Source organism: Myotis daubentonii, chromosome 1 (genome assembly GCF_963259705.1).
Source record: "Myotis daubentonii chromosome 1, mMyoDau2.1, whole genome shotgun sequence".
In the NCBI taxonomy this organism is placed as follows: domain Eukaryota; kingdom Metazoa; phylum Chordata; class Mammalia; order Chiroptera; family Vespertilionidae; genus Myotis; species Myotis daubentonii.
The window spans coordinates 168,206,807-168,233,829 of record NC_081840.1 but is presented as its reverse complement, the minus strand read 5'-3'; the positions used below and the strand labels follow the sequence as shown (position 1 = coordinate 168,233,829).

Here is a 27,023-nt window from a genome sequence, read left to right as displayed (position 1 = left end):
TGAACCCCTTCCCTGGTAGAAACTTGTCTGATTGCATTTCTCTGCATTTTATGTCATAGTTTTCAAAGCCGGAACCTCCCAGAAATATACTAAAATAGACTCATTTAAAAACTTGTGATTAGTTCACATATGACATTGTTTTCATTTCTTTTGTAGTGTTAAATAGCAGGTCCCACTGGATCATTGAAAGATAATTCTTATTTTGGGTATGTTCCCATATACATAAGTCACCATAAAAATAGGTCACATTCTGTATGGCATTATAATATAAGCAACCACAGGCACAAATACTGTTAGTGGAGCCACTGAAGTAAGTTTTGAGAGTCAGAATAATTAAAATAATTACAGCCACACTTATCTTTGAAAAATCCTTTAAACCAATTCTAGAGAATAGTACATGTTTTGTGTGTACACATTTGCCCAGCAATTCTTATGCATGCTAAAATTTGTAGCTTTCTTATTAAATTAAAGGAGAAAAACGTCAATATGCAGATATCTGAACATTCAAACCATCATGACTTTCCGGTGGTGCTTGAATCCAAAGAAATGCGGGAGGTCGGGAAGCAGGGCTGGAAAGTTGCCCTGGTTTCCCACAGGGTGAAATAGCCCTTGCTGTGTTCCCATGGAAGGCTCCCATCCAGGGATACACTCTGTTACCTTTGTTTAGAACATGCTGGGACGGAATGGATTTGGAGCACCTAAACAGAAGAATTTGCTGGAATTGGATGACTAGGCCATGGACAAGGTTGTGTTTGAAGTTCTGCCTTGATAAGGCCATGGATGCCAGAACTCTTCTGGACCAGTTATGAGCTCGCCCAGCACTGCCACGGACTCTGGTATGAGTCTCATTTGCTTTAGTCTTTTTCTCTTTGTACATATCCAGTCCCCTCCAGGAATGAGTGTCTTACACCTGGTGACTGGCTGGTGGATTCCTCTGTGTAGGATTTCCAAAGAACAGGATCTCTTAATATCATGGAACCCGTGGCCTCTCCAGCCTTTCCTGAGTCTGTTTACCTCATAGAAGAGCCAAGATATCAATGTTCAATCATTTCTCTATAAGGGCGCTGTCGACTTCAAGACAGGGTGATATTTTAGGGACATTTCTGAACACTGATTCCGGAATCTTCCACTCTCAGTCCCAGCCCCCACATATTACTAGAGTCCACTTAATTTTTATTTTTTTCATGCTCCCCTCTATATCCTCTCTTAGGGTTAATATTTTGAATTAGGCATGGACGGCAGCCTATTTCCCTCAAAATAGTTGAGGCAACATGCCATTTTGCTATATGACAAGGAAGTATAAACTATAATACAGAACAGTAAACAAATAGTCATGTTTCAGAACTGTAGGTTTCTGTTCCTTCCAGATGGTGCTGCTTTGCCTCTGTGAGCATCTCACTGAAGTTCATGCCCTCCTGGGTGTCTGGTAGATTTCATGGTTGACACCATTTCTCCTGACTTTTCTACTGCATATCTCTTGCCATTCAAGGTCAAATGTAGAAGGCTTTGCCCCAGCTTCTTTATAACTCTGTGCAAACCTCCATCCCCAAAACTAAGCCTTGCATAGTCAGTAGCTGGACTGGGCGGGGAATGGGGATGAAGCAATGTGTGATCTCAGTCTTCTTCTGATTTTCTGTTTGGCCCAGCCCTGCATAATTTCCTGATTTACTTCCTAAGACATCTTCTTACTTCACGTGAGGAGAAGAGAAATGTCCACTTGTTATGGAGTTTGCTGTTAAATTACTGCTCATCCATCAAAGCGACTTAGTTCTTGTCTCTGGAGTAAGCACTGGCCCTTCCCTGAGAAGGAGATAATCACTCCCTCCCCTGGGCATGGTATTTATTTGCATATCTGTGTCCACATCTTTACTGCGAAGACACTGAAAATTGCTTTCGTGGTTTTGAGCTTTATATCCCCAGATCCTAGCACAGTCCCTTCCAGAGAGAGATTGCCCAAAATACCACAGCGATTGACTTGTATAATAGTTTAGAGCAATGATTTTCAACCTTTCTCACCTCATCGCATACATAAACTAATTGCCAAAATTCTGCGGCACACCAAAAAATATCTTTTTTTGCCAATCTGACAAAAATATGTGTCATTTTGACTCATTCACACAGGTTGGCTATTGCTGTGTTGGTTGTTATCATTTTTTAATTTGACAATCTAAGGGAAAAGAGGTCAGTGCCCCTGACTAAATAGTCAGGCATTCAAGTGTTAAAAATCCTTGCAGCACACTGTTTGAAAACTGCTGGTTTAGGGATATACCTATCCTGACATCCATCTATTCAAAACCTGCACACGTATAATCACAGAAGGGCCACGTGCTCTAATTCACCCAGTATTTGTGTAGTTCTGACCTTTCAATCACCTGGATCTGGGGTTCACTCTGACCTTTCAACTCCCATGCTCCTTCCCTGTGAAAACCACAGTTCTGGGGTCAGACCCCTTCCTTGCCCATGGAGATTGTTTATAGTAGATATACAAGTCAGTGCTAACTGGTCTGACTTTTGCCAGCCTTTCCATTTCTACAGCTTCCCATGATAAATCTTGAGTTATAAAACTGCTGTATTTCTCCATATAACACAGGGATAAAAATGAGAATCTGGCTGAAGAAGGAGAACCAAAGGAAACAGGAAAAAAAAAATGGAATAGAAATAGTTTCCCTTTCCTTTAAGAAGGGCAGGGCAGGAAAATATGTAAAATTAGATGGATTCAATTAAAAGGATGACAAATATGCAGATCAAAGATGAATAAGGACTGGTAGGTACCCTTCACTTCACTGTTACAACTTCTTACGCCCCAGGGTCTAAAGAGGTCTTCCAGGCCCAGTGACACAAGGAGGGCGCCCACCTCCATCTCTATTCTTCATTGCACTTTTCTTTTTATGTCTTTCACCCCCAGACTTCTCTGTCATCTCCAACTCAGTGAAAGACCAGGAAGGCAGTGATCTATCTTATTCTCCACTGATTCCATAGTGCCCCTCGCAGTGCCTTTCACGGAGTAGACAACCCGTAACTACTTCAATTACCAAATGGAAAATGTTACATTTTAAGAACCTGAAATTTAAAAATTTTAATTCACCCTTAGTCTATTCTGAATTAATAAATATATAGAATTATTGAATATTAGGTCATTGACAAAACTATTCAATACAAAAATTATTAGAGTTAAACACCAGCATCATTTTGTGAATGCTATTTAAAAAAAGAGTCCATTAGGAGAACATTTTAGGGTAAAGTTTTAATAAGAGATATCAAACTGAAGATAACAGAAGAAAAAAAATCCTACCACAATTGCAATGATAAGGACAATTATTAGAATAGGAAAACTCCCCTAAGGGAAGTAATGTGCTTGGACAAGAACAGCCCCAGCAGAATACATTGAGCAGAATACATAATAATGGCTTAAGTGCTCATATAAATGGGGTGTTACAGTCCACACATTAATCATCCATGCTTGAGTGTCTGCCTAAGTGGGTAATGTACAATATTTAAAATGCCATATTCAAATACATTGTTTTTCAAATGGATTAAAACTAAAAGTTCTAATATTGTAATTAGCATAGAGGTGCAGCACATTCTAATTCATTTAATAAAATTAATATCTTGCTTCATTTTTGTCAAAAAGATATTTGCAAAGTGAAGAGAGTAGAAAAATGATTTTCTTTAAAAGAAATTAAAATTAGGACATGATAAATCATCTAGATGCCTTACGTTAGCAGTGTCTATGTAAAGGCAGAGATGAATGCATGCGCCTGTGATACCCACCCTCACCCCACCCCCACCGCCTGCCTCCTTTATGTCCAACACCCATGGTGGGGGAATGAAGAAACAGGTGTGGTGATCAGGAACCCTACTTTGAGTTCACGGTCTTTTCTCACCATTTTTGAGGACTCTTTAATATGTTTCTTTCAGTAAGCATCAACTAAAAATTTTATGAAGGAGTATATAGGTTTTTTAGAATTCATAGTACCTAACTATTAAAGGAAAACTTAGAAGACCATTGGACTAGTTCTGGTGTATTTCAAGACTGTTTCTTATCCACAATCAAAGGAAATTTATTCAACTGATAGAAATTTCTACCCAGAAATGGAGATTAATATAAATGGATGGAACCTCAAATAATCATCTGGTCTAGTTTTTAGATGACTGTCCAGATGGTATTTTTTTCTTGAATTCTATGAACTGAGACTTAGTTTATTGTACCACAATAATTATTACACCACATGGACTTGTTATGTTGAAAAAACCTGCTTTGAATATGAATCTAAATTTAATTACATTCAGTATTTATTGAAAAACTAATAACTGTTCAGCCTATCCAGTTCAGAAACATATGCACTTATGGAAACATCTACACTAATAAAAGAGAAAAATGGTAATTGGTGTACGACGCTACCCTTTTCATTGGCTAATCAGGGCTATATGCAAATTAACTGCCAACATATGTAGGCACAATGCAGGGAGGCGAAAGGGAAAGCAGGAAGAAGCCCCCTGCCACTGACAGTGATCGGAAGCCCCCTGCCACTGACAGTGATCGGAGCTAAGAGCTGCGGGGCAGGGAAAAGGCGGCCCTGGGGCCACATTTGCCCTGCCTCCAAGCCATGATCGGAGAATCAGGTGCCTTTGCCACCCTGGCCAGTGATAGCAGGAAGTAGGGGTGGAGCCAGCGATGGGAGCTGGGCACGGTCGAAGCTGGCAGTCCCGGGAGCTAAGGGTCCCTTGCCTGGGCCTAAAGCGGAGCCCGCGATCGCGGGGTGCTGCAGCTGTGGGTCCCCGCTGCCAAGGCCGGACACCTAGGCCAGAGGCGTTAGGCCTGGGCAGGGGCAGAGCCTGCAACCGCGGGGAGCTGGGGGTCCCCTGCCCAGGCCTAATGCCTCGGCCAGAGGTGTTAGGCCTGGGCAGGGGCAGAGTGGGAGATCGCGGGGAGCTGGGGGTCCCCTGTCCAAGCCTGACACCTCTGGCGTAGGCGTCAGGCCTGGGCAAGGGGCCGATCCTGCAATTGGAGGGTGATGGGGTCAACGCCTGAGGGCTCCCAGTATGTGAGAGGGGGCAGGCTGGGCTGAGGGACACTCCCCCCCCCCAGCCAGTGCACGAATTTCGTGCACCGGGCCCCTAGTGTATAATATAGTTACATCTACACTAATAAAAGAGAAAAATGGTAATTGGCGTATGAGCTACCCTTTTCATTGGCTAATCAGGGCTATATGCAAATTAACTGCCAACTAAGATTGGCAGTTAACTGCCAACAAGATGGCGGTTAATTTGCATACATAGGCACAATGCAGGGAGGCGAAAGGGAAAGCAGGAAGAAGCCCCCTGCCACTGACAGTGATCGGAAACCCAGGGGGGAGCTAAGAGCTGGGGGGCAGGGCAAAGGCGGCCCTGGGGCCGCCTTTGCCCTGCCCCCCAGCCATGATCGGAGAATCAGGCGCCTTTTCCACCCTGGCCAGTGACAGCAGGAAGTAGGGGTGGAGCCAGCGATGGGAGCTGGGCACGGTCGAAGCTGGCAGTCCCAGGAGCTAGGGGTCCCTTGCCTGGGCCTAAAGCGAAGCCCACGATCGGGGGGCCGCTGCAGCTGCGGGTACTGCTGCCCGGGCCGGACGCCTCGGCCAGAGGCATCAGGCCTGGGCAAGGGGCCGATGCTGCGATTGGAGGGTGATGGGGTCAACGCCTGAGGGCTCCCAGTATGTGAGAGGGGGCAGGCTGGGCCGAGGGACACTCCCCGCCCCCCACCCAGTGCACGAATTTCGTGCACCGGGCCCCTAGTATAGTATATTAATAAATACTATTGTTAAATAAAATGTATGTATATTAGTAAATATTATTTTTAGTTATTAAATTATATAATCCACACTAATAAAAGAGAAACATGGTAATTGGCGTACGACCTCTACCCTTTTCATTGGCTAATCAGCGAGATATGCAAATTAACTGTCAGCCAAGATGGCGGCCGGCAGCCAGGCAGCTTGAAACTAACATGAGGCTTGCTTGCCTCAGTGACGGAGGATCGTTGGAGGAAACCAATGTTCCCTGCCTGCGGCTGCAGGCCTCTGAGCGGGCAGTTTAAGAAACATTGTAACAAATACCGCTGGACTTCAGCCAGCAGATTCGCAACATTGTAAGCAAAGGCCAGAAACCTACTTTCAGCCGCGGAGGCAGGCCTAAGGGCTGGAGCCAAGCCTCAAGGTAAAGCTGGCCAAGAATAAAAAAAAAAAAAAAATGAAAAAAGGAGCGGTTGGGAACTTCAGTCACCCCCAGCCTGAAAACAGCTCTCAGCCCCTCACCCAGACTGGCCAGGCACCCCAGTGGGGACCCCCACCCTGATCCAGGACACCCTTCAGGGCAAACCAGCCGGTCCCACCCATGCACCAGGCCTCTACCCTATATAGTAAAAGGGTAATATGCCTCCTGGCACCGGGATCAGCATGACAGGGGGCAGCGCCCAAACCCCCTGATCGCCCTGCGGCTCTGTGTGTGACAGGGGATGGGGCCCCAACCCCCTGAGCAGCCCTGCTCTGTGCCTGATAGGGGGGAGCTCCCCAACCCCCCCCCCCACGGGCCCTGCTCTGTGTGTGACGGGGTAGAGCCATAACCTCCCCATCGGCCTTGCGCTGAGTGTGAGAGTGGCGGCGCCTCAACCCCCTGATCGGCCCTGCTCTGTGTGTGACAGGGGGCGGCGCCCCAACCCCCTGATTGGCCCTGCTCTGTGCGTGACAGGGGGTGGCGCCGCAACCTCCCCATGACCCTGCCTTGAGTGTGACAGGGGACGGTGCCCCAACCCCCCAATCGGCCCTACCCTGAGCATGACTGAGGGTGGCATCACAACCTCCCAATCTGCCCTGCTCTGTGCATGACGGGGCGGCGCCCCAACTCCCCAATTGGCCCTGCTCTGAGCCTGACCAGGGGCTGCACCTAGGGATTGGGCCTGCCCTCTGCCACCCAGGAGCAGGCCTAAGCCAGCAGGTCGTTATCTCCCGAGGTGTCCCAGACTGCGAGAGGGCACAGGCCGGGCTGAGGGATGCCCCCTCCCCCCCGAGTGCACAAATTTTTGTGCACCGGGCCTCTAGTACATACTATAATAGATGTTAACTTAAATTTCTTATTAACATACTAGAGGCCCAGTGCATGAATTTGGTGGGGTCCCTAGGCCTTGCCTGTGGGGATCAGGCCAAAATCAGCTCTCTGACATTCTCCAAGGGATCCCAGATAGCAAGAGGGCACAGGCCAGGCTGAGGATCCCACCAGTGCATCAGAGCCAGGGAGAGACCGCAGGAGGGCTCCAGGGCATGTCCAACCTGTCTTTCCCAGTCCCCATTGGCCGGACCCCAGCAGCAAGCTAACCTATCTGTCGGAACATCTGCGCCCTGGTGGTGAGTGCACGTTATAGCGAGTGGTCTAACGTTTGAACAGTCAGATGGACACTTAGCATATTAGGCTTTTACATATATAGATTACCTACATCAAGTAGGTACTCAGTAAAGATTGTTGATTAAAACAATTGTTAGTTTTATATATTATGACATACATTTTTCTTATGCAGGTTCAATTTTTCCATGTTTATTTATACCAGTTCCTTTACAAAATTATGCAAGTCCTATTTTATGTATTAGAAGAGCCGATAAGACAATAAATAAAGTAATACATTTCAGAATTTAAAGATACTCAACATTTTCTCATATTTATTATGCTAATGTAATACTTATAGCAGTAATTATCATTTAGTCATAGATAATAGAGTTTATAATGGATTCTGATTCAGTTAGATTCCACAATTAACAACCTACTCAATTATCCTACAGTAATTGGATTTTAGTACATCAGAAATAATGACTAAAACAAATTATTTCTATTTGGGTTGAAAACCTACAAACAGATTAAAATAGTAGCTATCCTTAATAATTTTGTTTTATGTGTTTTAAATATATTTTAAGATTTTTATGAAAGTACTTATTAAATGAAAGAAAATAACCATGCTAATGTGGTTTGTATTATTATCCTAACTAAAACTGACAAGTTTCTCAATTTGGAATTGTTTTTCAGAAAACAGATGTATATTCCTTAAACAATCCATGCTTTACATAAAGAAGACTTGACTGGCAATGACATTACCTAAGCTTTTATATGGCAAGCAGTCTAATTTATTTAAAAGTGAAAATGCACTTAAAGTGTTCTCAGAATCTTCCTGGAAAATAGAAATACATTGATACTTATTATCAGTGGAAATATATTATGGCAAGATCATTTAATTTTCTGATCATCATGCTTACACTGTGAAAATCTTGACATTCACATGCAGTGGAAAATATTTATATAGATAGAAGAATGAGCTGTGAATGAGAAGATCCCAACTTAGGTATGTGACTTGTCTTTAGTCAGTTGTAGTTTTTTTAAATTGTTTAAAGATGATGTTGATATCCATTGCACAGAATGTAGTCAAATCACAATTGCAGCACTGTGTTGAATCTTTGCCCCATAAATTTAAAACATGAACATATGCAATGTGATGCAAATGTAGGAATACATTTTAGAAGCATTGGCAGACTAGAATGCCTCTAGAAGAAGGCATTCAGGGTTGTAAAAGTCTAGAAAGCATGTCATTGGAAGCCACTGAGATTATCTAGTCTTGAAAGAGTAGACTCAGCAGAGCCATCTTTAAATATTTAAACAACTTTGGAAATAATAAAAGGATTCGATTTTTTTTCTATTATGTTCCAAAATTCAGAACTAGGCTTAATAATGGAAATGAAAACAATATAGATTTTTGTCTGATTATAAGAATTAATTATAAAGCACTGTTATTTGGCTTCTGGGATAAATTGCCTCATGAGATAACTATTCATTGTGGAATTACGTAAGCTGACCTTCTTTTAGAAATGCTGTAAATCATACTAAACTCTAGGGTTCCTATATATTTAAGGTTCTTATAGTAGTTTGAAATTTTTTAATTTCTAAAATTCAGTGTTTCACATGTTTTATTAAGAAAATCTCTCTTTACTTTTATGTATGGTAATAAGGTAGTTTTAATTTTGAATACACTTTCATTCAACCAACAAATATTTATGGAGCAGTTACTGGGTACCAATGTTAGTGTTGAGTACTGGGGTAGAGTAGAGAGCTAATCAGCGAGATATGTTGATGTTGTGTCAGTGAGGTACCACACAGCTGATTTATTGAACTCCCTGTTGTCAGTGCAGCAAACATAATCTACTGGTCAGAGTGTCTACCCCCTGGTGGTCAGTGCAGCATACATGATCTTCATGTCTCTTGATGAAGATCAGAGATTAATAGAGGCAGACATTACCAATAGTCATAAGTAAATGAGCAATTACAAACTCTGCTAAATGGCATGGAGAAAATGCACAGTAATGTGACCTTGTATCACGACTATAAGCTTCCTTCCATTTCACCACTACCATCTAATGCAGCTGGCTTCATCTGTTACCTGAGGTACCACACAGCTGACTTATTGAACTCCCTGTTTCTATTTATGCTGCCCTCTAAACCTTTCTCAGCTTCACAAGAATAATTTCCTCAAAATGTAAATCATATCATGCCTCCACCCTCCCTGAAATCCTGCAATGCTTCTGATTGCTCTAAAGATAAAGGCCACGATTATCAATGTGGCCTGAAAATATTTTTATAATGTAGTTCATTTCTATCTCCAAGGCATCACAAATTACTTTTCCCACTTTCTATATTCCAGCCCCTCTGAGGATTGTCAGCACGGGACCATTATTTCTTCTGCAACTGGGCCTTTGCACATGCTGCTCCCCCTGCTAAGTTCTTTATTCCATTTGCTTTCACCTAGCTAACTCCATCACATGTAAAATCACATTTTGCGTTCTTATACACCATCATAAGCCTTTCTCTTATTTGATTAACACATATTTATTGAGTTCATGTTATGCACCAAGCATTATTCTATGTCTTTGGACTACAGGAGCAAACAAAACACAGAGACACTTGCCCTTGAGGGAGAATAAACAATGATTCCTGATAATTTATACTCTATCTAGAAAGTTAAGCTATTATCTACTTGTTTAGATCAAAGAGTTGATTTCATTGGATATACAACTATATTCTTACAGATTTTCCAATGTTAAGGCTTCTAATAATTCCTAGAAATGTAAGATTAGGTAGAAGACTATATGTAAAATGGTTCGTTGACAACAACACACACTCTTCTACATTTGCAACTTATAGAGAACTTGGCTCATTCCATGCCCTAAGATTTCATAACTAAGTTGATACCATTATAGCATATGTATGAGTACATGTATATTTTATGTCTTTGTATACAGGGTGGGGCAAAAGTGGGTTTACAATGGTTCATATGGAAAATAATACAACAATTCATAAATAGTAATGCAAGAATAAATTCTTGTGGTCTCACAACTGTAAACCTACTTTTGCCCCACCCTGCATTTGAATGTACAATGCATATGTATATTAGGTATGATAACATAAGTAGATTCTATACTAGTCTCCATAGAAGGATATAAACTAGTATTTTACCTTGAAAGTATTGAGGAATTCATTCAAAATTAGTTTTAACATTTGAGAAATTAAACTAATGATTTTATAGATACTGATTATAAAGTTTACTTGTTTCAAAACAAGTGGTCATTAATTAACTAACTAATTAGTTACTTTAGGAAGCCTTTATTCATCACATTTTATTGCACTGAACATGAAGGGAGGCTTTAACAAATTATGAATCATCTTCACTGGTCTGAGGAATTTATAGTCCACCTAGAGAAACAACATAAATGAAACAGTATGAGGCAGTATATCCACAAAGTACAACCAAGTATAGTAAAAAGTGAATAAAAAAAAAGAAAATAAGAAAACTTTTCCTCACCCCAATTATTTTCAATACACTTCCTTATTCAGCAAGATAACAGCAGTACAGCCATGAATTTATGTTGCATCAGATAAAATTCACTAGCGAGACTGTGATTTCCAGTAAAAGAAATAACTGCTAACTGGTGTTTTGTACTACTCAGAAAAAATGTAGAGGCAGCAATCTGGAGTCTCCAGGAAGCTTCTGGAAACATATGATTGTTATTGTATTCTCTTATGATCAGTTAGAAGGCTTTACAAGCTACGGATCTTAAGAGAAAAATAACATTTCAGTAAGAGTTTCTCCTTTGCAGCTCCCTGAGATGAGGGAAAGGTCAAAGGCGGTCTAACACATTTGTAGCTGCTTGGAAAGGAGCTGTGTCCGTCAAGGCAACTGCCAGATAGGATTTCGCGGTAATTGCAGCTCCGTTTTCTTCCATCACCCTGACTGTGGTAAGAGCTGAGAACTTGGAGCACTGGATTGAGGAAATGCCATGAAATGAAAGGACCATTGGTCTGGATAAAACTACAGTCAGTAAAAACAGAAAATAAACTTCCATGTGTTTGACCTTTAGCAGCTTCAGAGACTTCAAATAACATTTTCCCCCAAATTGCTTTTGAGTCCTTCATAGTTGTAATGCTTTTTCTTCGGGTCACTTGAGAGTTTAAAATCTGCTAGCAGTTGTGAAATACCAAAAAAGGGATATATATATATATTTTTTTTTTCTTAAATGCTAGTTAATCCAATAAAATTTAGGCCAAGGGCACATGGTAATTTAAAAAGTTATTATCAATCTTTACTGCAGATGATATTGATAATGTTCATACTCTAAAAATATCTTTATTTGCTTCAGGGTTGGCCAAAACAAACTTGTGTTCATTGGCCTACATCTTGTTTTCATAGGACTCAGTCCCATCAGTTGAACAACTTAATGTGACTCCAGGTTTCAGCTATTATTTATGCTAAATGGTTTTGTATGTAGGGCACACAGTTTAAAAGGGTGCACTCTGTAATATTAAATAATATGAAAAATGAATGCTGAGAACAGAATTTAAATTTGAAAAAAACTAACATGCTGACAACTGACAAATGGCCCAATTAACATTACAGACATTTTACCAAGTTGAAAAATGAAAAGCAAACAAACAAAAATTTATTCATATGGGAAGCAAAGTTAAAAAGTTTATAAAAATTATCTTTTTCCTATTTTAGCAAAATGACAGGCTTATTTTTTTAATTGCTTACCTATGGTGCTTTTAAAGAAACATATTATATGTGATTACCATTTAGGGGAATTATTAAAGAGATTTCATATAAATTGGATATTTATGTCTTGAATCACTTTGTGCCATTGGCTCAGTCTTTTAAGCCTCTGAGAGCAAGGGTATCTGACTCATTGCTAGAACCCCCAGGAGATGGACAATTGTGGGCATACATCGGATCCTTAGATCCTCAAGACATTTTGTTGAATGAATGGATAAAGGCTCCAAAAAGAAAATGAACACAGAAAAGCAAAATATGACTCTGAATATGAAAGCATTCTGGGTATACTATCAGTAAAATTGAGTTCAGGATGGTAAAAGCAAAGTTTTGCCAAATTGATCATGCAATATGAATAGAAGATGTTATAATTCTCCCAAATAATTTCTACCATCAGCTCTGTAGGAAAAAGTGAGTAATAAAATATTAAAAGTGCTCTAAAGATGAATTTAAAGTTACTAATGTACCTCCAATCATAGGAATAGTTTAAAAGAGCACACCATTTTTTTAATTTTTATTTCTGGAAAATTGCTCTTTGGTTGGAAAAATGACCAGGAGACAGAAATAAGAAGGTGGTGAATCTACAGCAAAACTACAGCATAACATAGTTGGTGGTTTCAATTCTTCCATCAAAATATTTCACTAAAGATGTTTGTTCATTATTTTGCCTCTTCCTTCCTTCCTTCCTTCCTTCCTTCCTTCCTTCCTTCCTTCCTTCCTTCCTTCCTTCCTTCCTTCCTCCCTCCCTCCCTCCCTCCCTCCCTCCCTCCCTCCCTCCCTCCCTTCCTTCCTTCCTTCCTTCCTTCCTTCCTTCCTTCCTTCCTTCCTTCCTTCCTTCTTTTCTTCCTCCCTTCTTCTTTCCCCTCCCTCTCTCCCTCTTTTCTTTCCTTCCCATCCAACCTTACACAAATGAAGCTATAAAAAAATTTTAAACATCTACTCTGGGATTTGAACTGGTTTAAGTAACTTTGCAGAGCTATTCACTTTACCAGATGCTAAGGATATGGTTCAGGTAAGTATAGAAATTTGGAAATAAAGGAGAGCTTGAAAGAAACAATTTTCCTATTTTCTTTCACTTGCTCATTCCCTCTCTTCTAGGACACTTTTACACTAATCCAGAAGCATCTGGTGTGAACAATAAATACCTTCCTTGATTCTATACTTTTTCTTGGACCTCCATTTAACTCTATTGAACAGAAAGTATTTTTATTATTTCATTAGGTCTATCCAATTCTCTAAGGTGTATCAGGATATCATACAAAATCTCATAGTAATAATTCTAATGCCAAGGTATGACCTATCATTTCCTGTTTATCACATGTCTCAGAGCCACATGCCTCAATAATTTCTTAATTTTTGAGGAACACTCTTTTTTAGAATATAATACCGGACTATGTAGAAAACATCAGATTGTGTCTCAACTTGTTGCCACTGGCTAGCTTTCCTGGAAGCACAGCCCTTGAGAGCCTAATTCCTTGAAATGACCTTACAGCATGAGAGGCCAAGGATCAATTCTCCTCTGTCACTAAGAATCTGCTGCGGATTATACCTAAGTATGAAGGTGCCACACTCTTTAACAAAACTAAAAGGTTAACATAGTTAAGTAATATTGGGCTGCTGGGTGCCAGAATTTTTAAAGCAAATTCATCTACAAAGTCAATATGGACACAAGACATTTACCGCATTGTTTTATTATACATCCATACCTCAAACATTTAACATGTTGTCAGAAATAATACTTTGAGCTCTTAAACCTTAACCAAATGTAAAAGCAGGGACCACAGAAAATTAAATCTCCAGCGAAGCAATATATCAAATTGTATGATTTTTGTTCCTAGTTATTCCAATGAATCCATAAAAATAAATAAACGAATAAAAATATGACTTAAAATGTAAATAGAATTTGAAAGTGTGCCATATAATGGAAGTATTTTTAAAAAACATATTTTATTGATTTTTTTACAGAGAGGAAGGGAGAGGGATAGTTAGAAACATTGATGAAAGAGAAACATCCATCAATGCTTCCTGCACACCTCCTACTGGGGATGTGCCCGCAACCAAGGTGCATGCCCTTGACTGGAATCGAACCTGGGACCTTTCAGTCTGCAGGCCAACGCTCTATCCACTGAACAAAATCAGTTAGGGCAATAGAAGTATTTTTGAAAGTGTCACTGACCATATGAAAGCATCAATAAAGTGGGATATCTAGTTGACTTAACAAGAAAAAAAGAAAAGAAAAAAAGAAGAGGAGAAGGAGGAGGAGGAGGAGGAGGGAAAAGTAACAGACTTATAGAAGGTGAGAAGGTGGCTGTAGGAAGTATATTGATTTGAAGTAGTTCATTCTTGACAATTTCCGGCCTTTTGCGAAACAGGTTGTATAGGACAATTGTCTGGTAATAAAGTGGCTCTAATAAAGAAAGTTTGAGGGCCAAAAGAGTAGTGTGAATTGTGAAATCTATTTGTAATGTCTCATATGAGTTAAGATAGGTGAGTGCTGTAGAACATTAATCTGTGAGAGGAAACCATATGCTAGATAAGCGCATATGTTGTTTGCTTGACCATTAAATTCATGTTTAAATAATACCAAAATGCCTAGATGAAGAGTAAAACAGCGATTATGTAAATGTTCAGCTTTATAAAGTCTCTCTATTCACAAGACAATTTTCTGAATAACCAATGTTTATCTAGTATACGCATGAAGTAGGATTAGCAAGCAATGCAAAAATAAAAGCAAAAAAGATCAGAGTAAAAAATATCTATTGCATCATGCTTCGTATAAAATATTCATAAGGGTATATTTAATTATTTAGGCTTCACTCTATAGATTTGTCTAAGTATTTGAGTTGTATAACCCCCCCCCCCCAATGTTTTCTAGTTTAAATAATGTTGAAAAAATGTCTTATCAGCAAGGTAGAATTTATAGGACATTTTAAATCCAATTTAGCTGTATAATCAAATAGTTTCTTTATATTATAAAAACATTATTTTATTTCTCTTCCCACATTCTAAGGATTCAAATTCAATTATTTAAAATTATTAAGCAACTCCTATACATAAATACACACAAATGCATCCAATGAAAATATACTCAATTGATCAGCTTGTTATTTATGTTGAATTTTTAAGGAGAAAAATCCCAGGAAAATAAGTTGATGTCAAAAAATTAAGTTTTACAGCACCCCTATTTAAATTCAATAATCATATTTCTAAGATCTGGGGTTAATATATATTCAGCCTGATTTTTTTACAACTTTTATTTGTACATTTATTTTCATTAAATTTGACACTTGCAATAAACTTTTAGAATAGTGAAATGTATCAAAACACCCTTTATTCTGAATAGTACAACAAAGAGAGTGATATTATATTCCTATAAGTCTTATCCACATGAAAAAATATATTGCAGTGTGATGAAAGGAGATAAGAATATTATATTACAAAACTGAATACAATCTTTAAGAATAGCAGTATTGCTACTATGGTTTGAAAAAAGAAAAGAAAAAGAAATTTCCCTGTGTGAGTAAAAACCCATGTTTGTTTGATGAAGCAGTATTAATATTTTGATAAGAATAAGATTTAATATGTAATTTTAGATGATCAACAACTTATATCAAACATTCGGCTTTTTTTGAGCAGCATATTACTCTTACCAAAAGTAATTTCTTTTTCTCCTTGGAGGTGCTCCAGACTCTTGCAAAAGTGAAACTGCATAGATCTGATGGAATAAGTCTGTGAGGCCCAAGATCTACATTGTACAAGCTAACTAATAATCTTGCCATTGATTGAAATAAAACATGTTACTAATTATGTAGATCAGTCAGTTGATTGTGATTTTCATTCATGTGATCTTCATTATTTTCATGGCAAACATATGAATGTTCATTTGCCTAATTGCCTGGGAAGGCACTAGAGTGATGCTATCTTTTGATTTAATCATGTCCAGTGTATACTGTATATATAAATAATTAAGAAATTAAATATGAGTCTGGAAGAGAAAGATGATGAGATCACTGTGAGATATGTAATTATGAGAATTGTATTCTTTGAGATGAGATTATTATGAGATTATGTAATTATGAAATTTGTATTCTCAAATTTTGCCACATTAGTGACTCATAAATTTAGAATGAATTGGGTGAGAAAAACATCATCTGAGAATCACCAGAAGTAAGTTTATATTTGCTTAGGAGCTCAGAATTTCTTTGCTTCTCCGTGATTTTCAGTTTGTTATTTTGGTCATACTCCTTTATTCAGTATGACTCATCACATAGAAATCAAAGCTCAATCATCTGTACTGACAGGAAGCATGAGGACTATTGGTCTGAGTTGTGAAAGCTGTTGGCTCTTGGAGATAAATTGTATGTGTACACTGAGTGGAAGAATATACAAATAAGATAAATCAAATAGAGTATTGCTAGGACAACTTTACACAACCATAATTATGGAATGAATCATTAGGTTTCCTTGAGAACATCCAAACAAATGCTAAATTGTGTTAATGTTTTAATTCAGAAGCAAAACTGGTTTTTTGAGGTTGAGACTGAATTTCATCAAATTTTCTCACATCCTTTACTGGCCCCCTATCCTAAACCTACCCCCACATCCCATCCCATCTGCCCTTTCAATTTCTGCTTTTTTTTTTTAATTATTATTCATTTCAAAGATAAATTCACCCTTAAGTCTCCCATGGATTTTTTTCAAACATACCTTGAGCCTCTTGAAGCACCATGCTATGTGCTGTATAAATGTTATCCCATTTACTCCCTAAAAAACACTCTGAGGTTGAGAGCATCCTGTTTTATAAATGAGAAAATTGAGATTGAGTGAGATTAGATTACTTGCCCAAACCTGTGCATCAGAAAAGGTTGGAGCCAGGAATTAACCTCAAGTCAGTCAGACTCTAAAACTTACACTCTTACAACTACACAAACTTTTAAAATTTAATTCTCCAGACTTCGTCCAAGAGAAAATCATGTTAGCTCATGACAGCATTCAAATTAGTCACTCCTTTAGTTTAGAAGTATTTTCTAAGTACCTCAGGTGAACTCACTGTAGGAGAAGAAAAGATTAAGGACAGGTTTAAGTCCTGCCTGTACAAAGTACTTAAGTCTCCGTGTTTCCGCTTACTCATCAATGTTGGGTAATCATGTTCATCATTATGAGGATTCAGTGTGATGTCCAGTGTAACAGCACCTGGCACAGAGTGAGAAAGAGTTTTTAGAAAGGATTATTATGTTATCATTAGGGACAGAGTCTGTGCCTAAGATGAGTGAATAGAAAAGTTAAAATATAATTGAGGGACAAAGGACCAATGCATAAAATGATTATAGGACAATTGTAATGCATATTAGAGTATAGGGGCCCAGTGCACAAATTCCTGCACCTTGAAAGGAACTGTAGGCTGTGAGGCTGTGGTGGTCACAGGGGTGGGTCTTGGCCCATCCTCCCCGCCTCCACCCAGCCCCTCCCACTGCAACCCCAGATCCCTTGTCTGCCAGCAGCCCCGCTCCCCGCCCCTACCACCGATGCACTGAGGGCACCAGCCCTCCTCACACCTGCTGATGGCTTGGAGTGATTGGGGCCAGGGCCATCAGTGGGTGCAAGTGGTGGTTGCTGCCCCAATCGCCCCTTAGGAGCATGGGGAGGTGAAGAAGCCCTCAGGGGCGATCAGGGCTAGCAGCTGCTGCTTTCATCTGCTGACGGCGCTGAGCAATCAGTACAATCAGTACCAGCACTGAGCACCAGCACTGGGTGCGAGTGGGGCAATACCAGCAGTGGGTGCGAACGGCTGCTCTAGCACCAAAAGCGGATGCAAGTGCCGGGCAGGACTATAGTGCATGGGAGCAAAGAATTTTCAGTAACTACTAGAAGTGCACCCCGATGACAGCAACCAGTGCCCTTCCTTGGTCTGGTGCCCCCACTCACCTGATCCACCATCCCGCCGGGCCAACGCCTGCCATGTTCTGCACTCTGCAGCCTGCTGCCGACACCAGCCATGTTCCACACGCATGCCCCCTTGTAGTCAGCGTATGTCATAGCAACTGGTTGTTCAGTTGTTTGGTCTATTTGCATATTAGGCTTTTATATATATAATAGAGGCCCAGTGCATGGATTCTTGCCCAGCGGGGTCCCTCAGCCTGGCCTGTGAGATTGGGCCAAAACTGGCTCTCTGACATCCCCTGAGGGGTCCTGGATTGTGAGAAGGAGCAGGCCAGGCCGAGGGACACCACTGGTGCACAATCAGGGCCAGGGAAGGACGCGGGAGATTGGCCAGCCAGGGAGGGACCACAGGAGGGCTCCGGGGTGTGTCCCATCTCACTCAGTCCCAATCGGCCAGACCCCAGCAGCAAGATAATCTACTGGTCGGAGTGTCTACCCCCTGGTGGTCAGTGCACATCATAGTTACTGGTTGACAGGTCAACTGTCTGCCCCCTGGTGGTCAGTGCATATCATAGTGAGCGGTTGAGCGACCTTAGCATATCAGTCAACTGGACACTTAGCATGTCAGGCTTTTATTATATAGACTATATATATAATTCTAAGTGAGGACTAATAACACAGTAATAAAAGGGAGACTAGGTATTACAGAAGATTTCTGGGAGCAGGTGCATTGCAACATGTTAAAGGGCTAAGTAGTACTTGAGATTAAGGGTCAGTGATTTAAAGGAGAGGAAAGAGGGGGAATTGGAGGGCTCAACTGAAATGGAACCGTGAGGTGTTTCTAGTTTATCTCTCCTTCAAATCAAATAACAGCTAATCATGGTTTAGTGCTTTCTAGGTGCCAGTACCTAACTACCATGCTCAGTCCTCGTAGCAGCTATATGAAGAAGGTGCTATTCTTGTTTCCTTTCCACAGGTAAGGAAACTGAGGCACAGAGAGGATGACTGCCTTGCCCAGGGTCACACATCTAGGGAGCAGAATTCCAAAGCTAGGATTTCCCACTTAGACAGTCTGGTTACAGAACCTAAAGAGCGTCTAGAGAGGCACTTAGCACACACCAGGGGCAGGGTAATCTGTCAGGAGGAGGGGCGCCATGGAGAGCCTGGTCTAAGATTTAGGACTGGAGACCTGTGCCCATTGTTATGTTAATTGAGAGTTTAACCCAAACGCTTCCTGCTTAATTCCTAAGAATCAGAGGATCTGAAACCTATCTTTGAGATGTAAACCTTTTGGGAATTGACTAGGAATTTTGCTGCAGAAAATGACAAGCAAGTTGGATTAAAGGACTAACTCCCACTTCAGAGACAATCACATACAAGAGGGAATGAACAAGAGATGTAAATCACATTACAAAAGTCCAAGTAACTGGGGTCAGGATGCGGCTTGGAAAGGAATTTATAAGGGAGGAAGATTATGTTACCTAAGATTAGTAATGAGATATAAGTGCACTCTTAGGGGGAAATAGAAAGGCTAAAAAATAGATAAGCAAGACATCTATCAATATTAAGCAGAATTAAAAAGGTAGAAAAATTAAGGTGAAGTGGAGCTGAGCTGGGGGCAAATTTTAACTCATTTATGAAATACGTTTCTCTCTGAACAACTTTTTACCAGAGTTAAGCATTTCCAAACATAAATTTTAGTGAATTACTTGTTGACAGAGTATGAGCAATAAAAATGCTATTTATTACAGCATTATAATTACTTTGTTATTATTTTTAATTCCCAATATATCACTGTCTGGCCAGGGGAGTTACTCTAGCTTGGATTCTCATTTTTTAAATAATGTTTTTGTATGTCTGAAGCAACTAAACTATCTGCCTTTTCTTGCTCTTCTATTAACTTCCAAATCTGGTTCAGACACCCTCCTAGAGAGCTGGTTTATTTTAACGGAGAATGGTGCCGGGAATGGAGATCGGGGTATGGGTGACACAAAATCTGGTTACCGCTGGCCTCTTTAGCCCTGACATACTGGGGACTGGGTGTGACTATTATCGGCGGGGTGCCCTCTGTACCCTCATCTATTACTGGTGGAAGTGGAGTTCTTGGGATGTCGCAAGGAAAGGAATTTCCTGAGACTGGCATGGGAGGATGAGTGATCTTTTTTCCATGGACTTAAATGCTTGGATTTCCAATGTCCCCTTTCCCCTGCCCCACCATGGTCAAAGGCCAATTTGGTCTTCAGTGGGGTTAGAATTAAGGCCACTGCCCAGAGTTCCTGCTCCATATTAAAGCACAGTCCAGCCCAGCGTTCTCTGTGTGAAGCTGCCTGAGGCCACATGGCTATGAGGACAGACAATGAGTGCAGGTCATGGATCAAGAGAGTGCAAGGGAGCAAGAGCAGAACAAGAGGGAAAAAACTCTTGTCTGGGGTAATAACCAGGAGCTTAACCTTTCAAGATTCTGAGCACTTGCTGTGGTTTCACCCTCCCTAACCAATCATCTTTTCCGAGGTTAGACTAACAAGCAAGCACCTTCCCTATGGCACTTCCCACCCCCCCCCCCCCACACACACACACCTTATTTCACATGCCTCCATCTCCCTCTTTGTTCCATCCCTTACCCAGAGATCTGCATGGAGTGGGCAGATGGTTACCTGGGGAATAGCTGCCCAAATGGCCATGCTTATAAGGCCTGGCTTCCCCTTGCTTTTTTCCTATTATTAATATTAATAACTAACTAATTAAAATGATAGCAAGACCACTGTTGGTAAACAGGGAAGAAAAGAAAATTCCTTAATACAATAAACTTGTGTTGATGTTTACAAATTACCTGCACAAAACTCTGTACTTTCTTTTTAACTATTGCTTCAATATGATTGGTTGATTAAGGCACTATCTCTATCTCTATCTCTATCTCTATCTCTATCTCTATCTCTATCTCTATCTCATTTATATAAATTGTCCTGCTAAATTTAATCTTTTAATGCTGGAAGCTGCTTCCCAGGCCATGTGTTTAAATTATAGTGCTGTCTATTTTTAGGCATCATCCACTTACACCATAAAGGACCATTTCTGTGTATTTTTTATTTATTTTATTATTGGCTTTGCAAGGATTAATATGATTTACAAATAGAATGCATGAGTAGAACCTTTATGGGAATAGTGTGATAAAAATGCTTTTCTGCTTTTCCTTGTTTTTCTCTTCTCTCCTTCTTGACCTTTAGTTATGCATCTGGAAAGTGGCCCAGGCAAGTGTAAGTTCCATGATCTTTCCTGTCAGCCTCACCAGAGTTGCATTCCATATCGTGGAAAGAAGGAGATTTTCACCCTGGACCCCAAACATAAGGAAATAAAGCCCCAGGCTGACAACAAAGCCCCCTGCTTTTTGCACCCCTGTTATTCTATTGATGGTGTGGGGTGGTCTTTCTCCCGTCTCCTTTTTCCACAAGTAGCTTTGGGGATGCTTATTTCTCGTTTTGAAAACTTTGTGCATTTTAGCATCACTGTGAAACAACACCCTTCCCATTCTTCCCCGGGTAATGTCCATCAATTTTTGTTATGGTTGTTTTCTGTGCCCTTTTTTCCTGGGTTGTGTAAAGATCTGTAGCTTGACCTTAGACTGAAATAAAATAAAATAAAACAAAAATTTAAAAACTTTCCTACCTATGACCAAACCATCAAATCTTACTAGGAAAAAAAAAAATTCTAAGCAAACTTTGTTTTATACAAAATTAAGTTAATCTTTCCAGGTGACAAAGATATCTGAGCTACTGAGGTTTTCCCAATGGAACTTGTACCTAATCTCAGTTGCTTATCAGCACTTAGAGGACAAAATTGAAATCATATAAATACATGGTGAAGAAAGAGATTTGACTTTGGGTGGTAAACACACAATGCAATATACAGATGATGTGTTATAGAATTGTACACTTGAAATCTATATACTTGTATTGACCAAAATCACCCCAATAAATTAAAAACATTTAGAAAAAGAATTTCTGGGGAAAAATTTCGTCTTGTGCTAGCACATAAAAACTATCAGCCAGAAATTTCTCATGAAACAATCTAGATTGGCTAATATGCTGTGTCCCTTCCACCATCCAACCAGTCACTATGATGCGCACTGACCACCAGGGGGCAGATGCTCCACGCAGGAGCTGCTGAGCTGCAGTGACTTGGCAGCTGTGGTTTTCAGGTGACACTCTCCAGAACCAGAGAGGAGGGAGCCTGATTCCTTGCCGGGCTGTGTGATTCCACCTTCGGCTGTGGGTTATGTTGTTGCTGGGGCACCGTTGACTCTGAATCTGGTTTACTGCACACTTGTGTTTGCGTTCCACACCCTGTACGACATCAACTTTGTAGAGTGCTCTTTCACACTCAAGGTCCCCTCAAGGGATGTCGGAGAACTGGTTTCGTTCTGATCCCCACAGGCCAGGCCAAGGGACCCGTCTGCTGGAGTAACCCCACTAACTCCGAAGATGCTGGAGAGGGACCTGGAGGTTAGCTCCAGAGTGCCTGCAGCCCATCTTGCCCAGACTTGCCCCACTGGCCACCTTCTTATTAATTTCCTTTCAATGTGCACAAATCTGTGCACCAGGTCACTAGTTTCTATATAAGACTTTAAATCTCATTAACTCTACAAAAAAAAAAAAATCACCAAAAAAACCCAAAAATCTAATTGCCAATCCCTTAATTACAAGGTATATTTACATTACAATACCACAATTTCATTACAGGGAACTCCAACTCAACCCATCCTCCTCCTTCCTTCTTTCTTTTACTCCCAATATCAGTGGTCTGCAAACCACGGCTCTCAAGCCACATGAGGCTCTTTGGCCCCTTGAGTGTGGCTCTTCCACAAAATACCACGTGCGGGCGCGCACGTACAGTGTGAAGTTGACTTAAAACTTTAAGTAAAGTTTATTGCCCTGACCGGTTTGGCTCAGTGGATAGAGTGTCAGCCTGTGGACTGAAGGGTCCCCGGTTTGATTCCGGTCAAGGACATGTACCTTGGTAGCGGGCACATCCCCAGTTGGGGGTGTGCAGGAGGCAGCTGATCAATGTTTCTCTCTCATCAATGTTTCTAACTCTCTCTCCTCCCTTCCTCTCTGTAAAAAAGTCAATAAAATACATTTTAAAAAAAACTTTAAGTAAAGTTTATTAAGTTAATTTTAGGGAACATTGTGGAGTGAAAGAAGATGTAGTGTCGAGGACTGAGAAAGGTATGTTGAGATGGTTTGGACATATAGAGAGGATGAACAAAAGGAGATAGACGAAACAAGTATACAAGACGAGTGTGGATGGGAGAGTTGGAAGGGGTTGACCTCAGCGAACGTACCTCAATCAGATTGAGGATGCTTTTAGCAAAGGCCAGCTTAGGAGTACCCTGATTAAGTTAATAACAATGTACCTACCTATATAGTTTAAGTTTTAAAAATTTGGCTCTCAAAAGAAATTTGAATCGTTGTACTGTTGATATTTGGCTCTGTTGACTAATGAGTTTGCTGACCACTGCCCTAGATGTTCAGAGTTGTATAACAAACATTGAATATTTTGGTTCAAATCTCCAGATTTTTCTTTTTCATGAGTTATAAAGGTCACGTACTTACTTGGAATGTTGTGTTCAGAATTAGTTACATGTTATCACACAGCTGAATCACATCCTCACCTCAGAAAAGTTTACCTCAGGTGGGATCATTGAGCAAGAAACTGAACTGAGGAGTGATATGCTTCTTGGTTCTTTATACCGTATCCTTTTGCAACTTTCAAGAATATAATAAATTATAAAAATTACTTTACATCTGGAATTCTCTAAAAGAGGAAAATTATTGTTCTGTTTCCATTTTCTTTTAGAGTAAAAATGTCCTCAGATAACAAAAATCTTAAGGCTCAAATCTTTCGCCTAATAACTCACTGAAAGCATATGCCTTTTAATATATTTGCATTTTTAAAAATATATTTTTTTATTAATTTCAGAGAAGAAGAGAGAGGGAGAGAGAGAAATGGAAACATCAATGATGAAAAGGAATCTTGATCGGCTGCCTCCTGCACACCCACACTGGGGACTGAGCCTGCAATCTGGGCATGTGCTCTGACTGGGAATGGTGACCTTCTGGTTCATAGGTTGATGCTCAATTACTGAGTCACATCAGCTGGGCAAATATATTTGCATTTTTATCTGCAGTTGATTTCACCTCACTGAGTCAGTAGTTTTGATGCTGGCAAATTTCTTCTATGAAATGGAAATGAAATTACTCCTAAAGGATGGAAAAAAGAATGCCCATCCTTAAAATAAAACAAGGAAAAATTTTGGGCATGTTAAAAGAGGTATCTTTACCCACATTTGATAAAAGGGAACATATGCATAAATTGTCTTATCGCTTCTCGGCCTTTTGGCTAAGATCAAGTGTAGTATCATAAATTGTCTTAAAGCTCTCCCAGATGGGGGAAGTATACCTAAAATAGGAAAAGAAAATAACAAAGCATGTGAGTTAACTAACTTTGGTTTAATTACTCAAAACCCAGATATTTCTCTAGCAAACCTGAATGCCAACTTGTGTGATTTTTACTAGCACCTGGAAGGTTTAATTGTTGAATGGATGTTCTTGACACATGCAAAAGGGGGAAATGGAGAACAAATGCAGGTGAGTGCTCAGAGGACCAGCCAGGCCACATAATTGTTCCAAACCACATGCTCATAGGAGAAGGGCTTTCACAAACTTAAACAATGACACTTTCAATTTCCAAGTGAAGACTCCTCTTCATTTTTTAACTGCAGTTTCTGAATACTGAATAATCTTCTTACTATCTTTTCAAATGAACTGTAGAGTTTCTAAGTGAGACTTTATTTTAGCCTGAAGAAACAGCTTTTTACAAAAGAGATTAAATGCATGCAGTTTTAAAAAACATGACTTAGAAATAAAATTTAAAACTTGACATGAATGTAATTTATCCAGAGTACAGGAGTGAAGCTCAGAAACCCAGGTATCTCTTTATCCCTCAGATGAGTCTGGCCTCAGGTGACACATACCATGTCCTTGACTCGTACTAAGGGTCTAGGTTTAATCCTATTTCATGCATCTCTACTGAGCTGTGACAGTTATTTGAAAACTAACCTATCTGGGGTGGGGGGTGGGAGCAGGCTAGAAGAGGTCAAATGGGGGGGGGGGAGGGGACATATGTAATACTTTTGACAATAAAGATTAAAAAAAAAGAAAAAGAAAAAAGGAAAACTGTTCTAAACTGGAGCCACACAGACTACATTTATCTAATAATCAGACTTATAATGATGTAATGTTATTTCTCACTCTCCTTTTGCACATTTCTTAATAATTTAAAATTGTAATAATCTCCATCAATTAGTTGTAGAAGAATTCTTCCAGGACCTTGTTCTGAGTGTCCCCAAGCCTTGGCCTTAGGTCTTTCCTGGACCACAATGAGGTTGCTTCCCAGTGAGTTTCCCAAAGTGATTAGCATCAGCTATTTCATTTGCACTTGCTGCTTCAGTGCCAGCAATAATCTGAAAGCTGGTGAGAATACTCCATGCCCCCAAACTGGACTTCAATGGCCTGTATGTTTTGTGTTTGGTTCACTGGTTGTGCCTGCTTTCACCTCCTGTCTGTCTTTTACTTTTCAATACTACCCGAGGACTCTTAGGGATGCTTTCTAGTTCCCCAACCTTAGCACGTGTGCCTTTATAATCACAAAGTTGATAGCAAATGTAGAGCTATTACTTTTATTTAATCAATAAAAGACAGTAAAATCACAGAGACAGTTGAATTCCATTATTATAGTTTATTACTGGGTGGTCTGATGATAGGTTGGCTAAGTTTACATGAGTAATAAATTCATGTAAAATTGTTATATTGTATATATTTACTTCATAAAATTTTATTTTCTTGTCTTCATTTTAGTATAATCCCCAACCAAGTTATTGTAATTAAGATGTCCATATTTTTTGTTAAACATTTGTTGAAACCGTATAATTCTTATATTTTTTTAATTTATTAATTTCAAGTTAGAGAGTTTTATCTTGGCTGAGGCAGTAGTGAAAGGAATAAAATCCTTGAAGCCATATTTAAATATAAAATAAACAATAATTGTGATACTATGTTTATATACTGTAATGGAATCTCATATAAATTATCATAGTTACAGAAAATACTACAATCTATTTTACTTTTATCTTGTAGTTTACTGTCACATCACAATTTTTACTGCTTAAGCAGTATATAAGTACACACAGTGTTTATTAAGATAGTTTTCTTTTAAATATTTTAATGCTATGACAGTAGCATAATTAAATAACAATATATTGCTCAATTTGGCCATGTATACCTTAATTCAAGATGAAATCTTGATCTTTAATATTCAGTAAAGTCTCTATAGAAATTAATTTCAAGATTTAAATGTGATCTAATTTCCTTAAATTTTATTAGAATGTTATATCTCATGTAAAATTTATTTCAATGAGAAAAAATTCCCTAAATAAAAAATATTTTAAAAATTTAAAGTAAAGTAATCAAGTTTAAATTAGTTTTGCAACCTACTCTATCATGATCAATATTATTAATACTTCATACCAAATAGCCGTCTGTAGCTCAAGTTAAAAATTAATTTTATTTCTACCAAAAAACATGATTCGATCATGATTTGAGGAACTTTAGCTTATTTCCTTAATTCTCCTAATGAATTTTGTCTTGTCTACATTAATTATGATGATATAAACAAAATTTAGTCAGCATTCCCTAATGTGTCTCATCATCATTGTAAGATCAAATGAGAACATGTTTTATTAAGCTGTTTCACCTTTGGGCAGATCGGTAAATATCATATACTCCTTGTTTCAAATATCATTATTGCTATTGGCACCACTGAGACTGTATTTCCTTGTTACTCTTTCACACTATAAGCCTTTCTTGGCACAGAAACCTAAAGTTTTAGCCAAAATTCTGGCTTGAAGACCCTTTTCTTTGAACCATTATGCAATTATCTTTGAAATTAATGCCTAAAATTGAAAGCTATTTTCTCAGTT

At 39.5% G+C, this 27,023-nt stretch overlaps 2 pseudogenes; one reads left to right on the top strand and one right to left on the bottom strand.

The window, feature by feature from the left end:
- Positions 1 to 11,183: 11,183 nt before the first annotated feature.
- LOC132238421 (translationally-controlled tumor protein-like) overlaps positions 11,184 to 27,023 on the bottom strand; it is a 125,164-nt pseudogene continuing 109,324 nt past the window's right edge.
- Positions 24,366 to 24,450, top strand: LOC132223247 (U2 spliceosomal RNA; annotated as a pseudogene).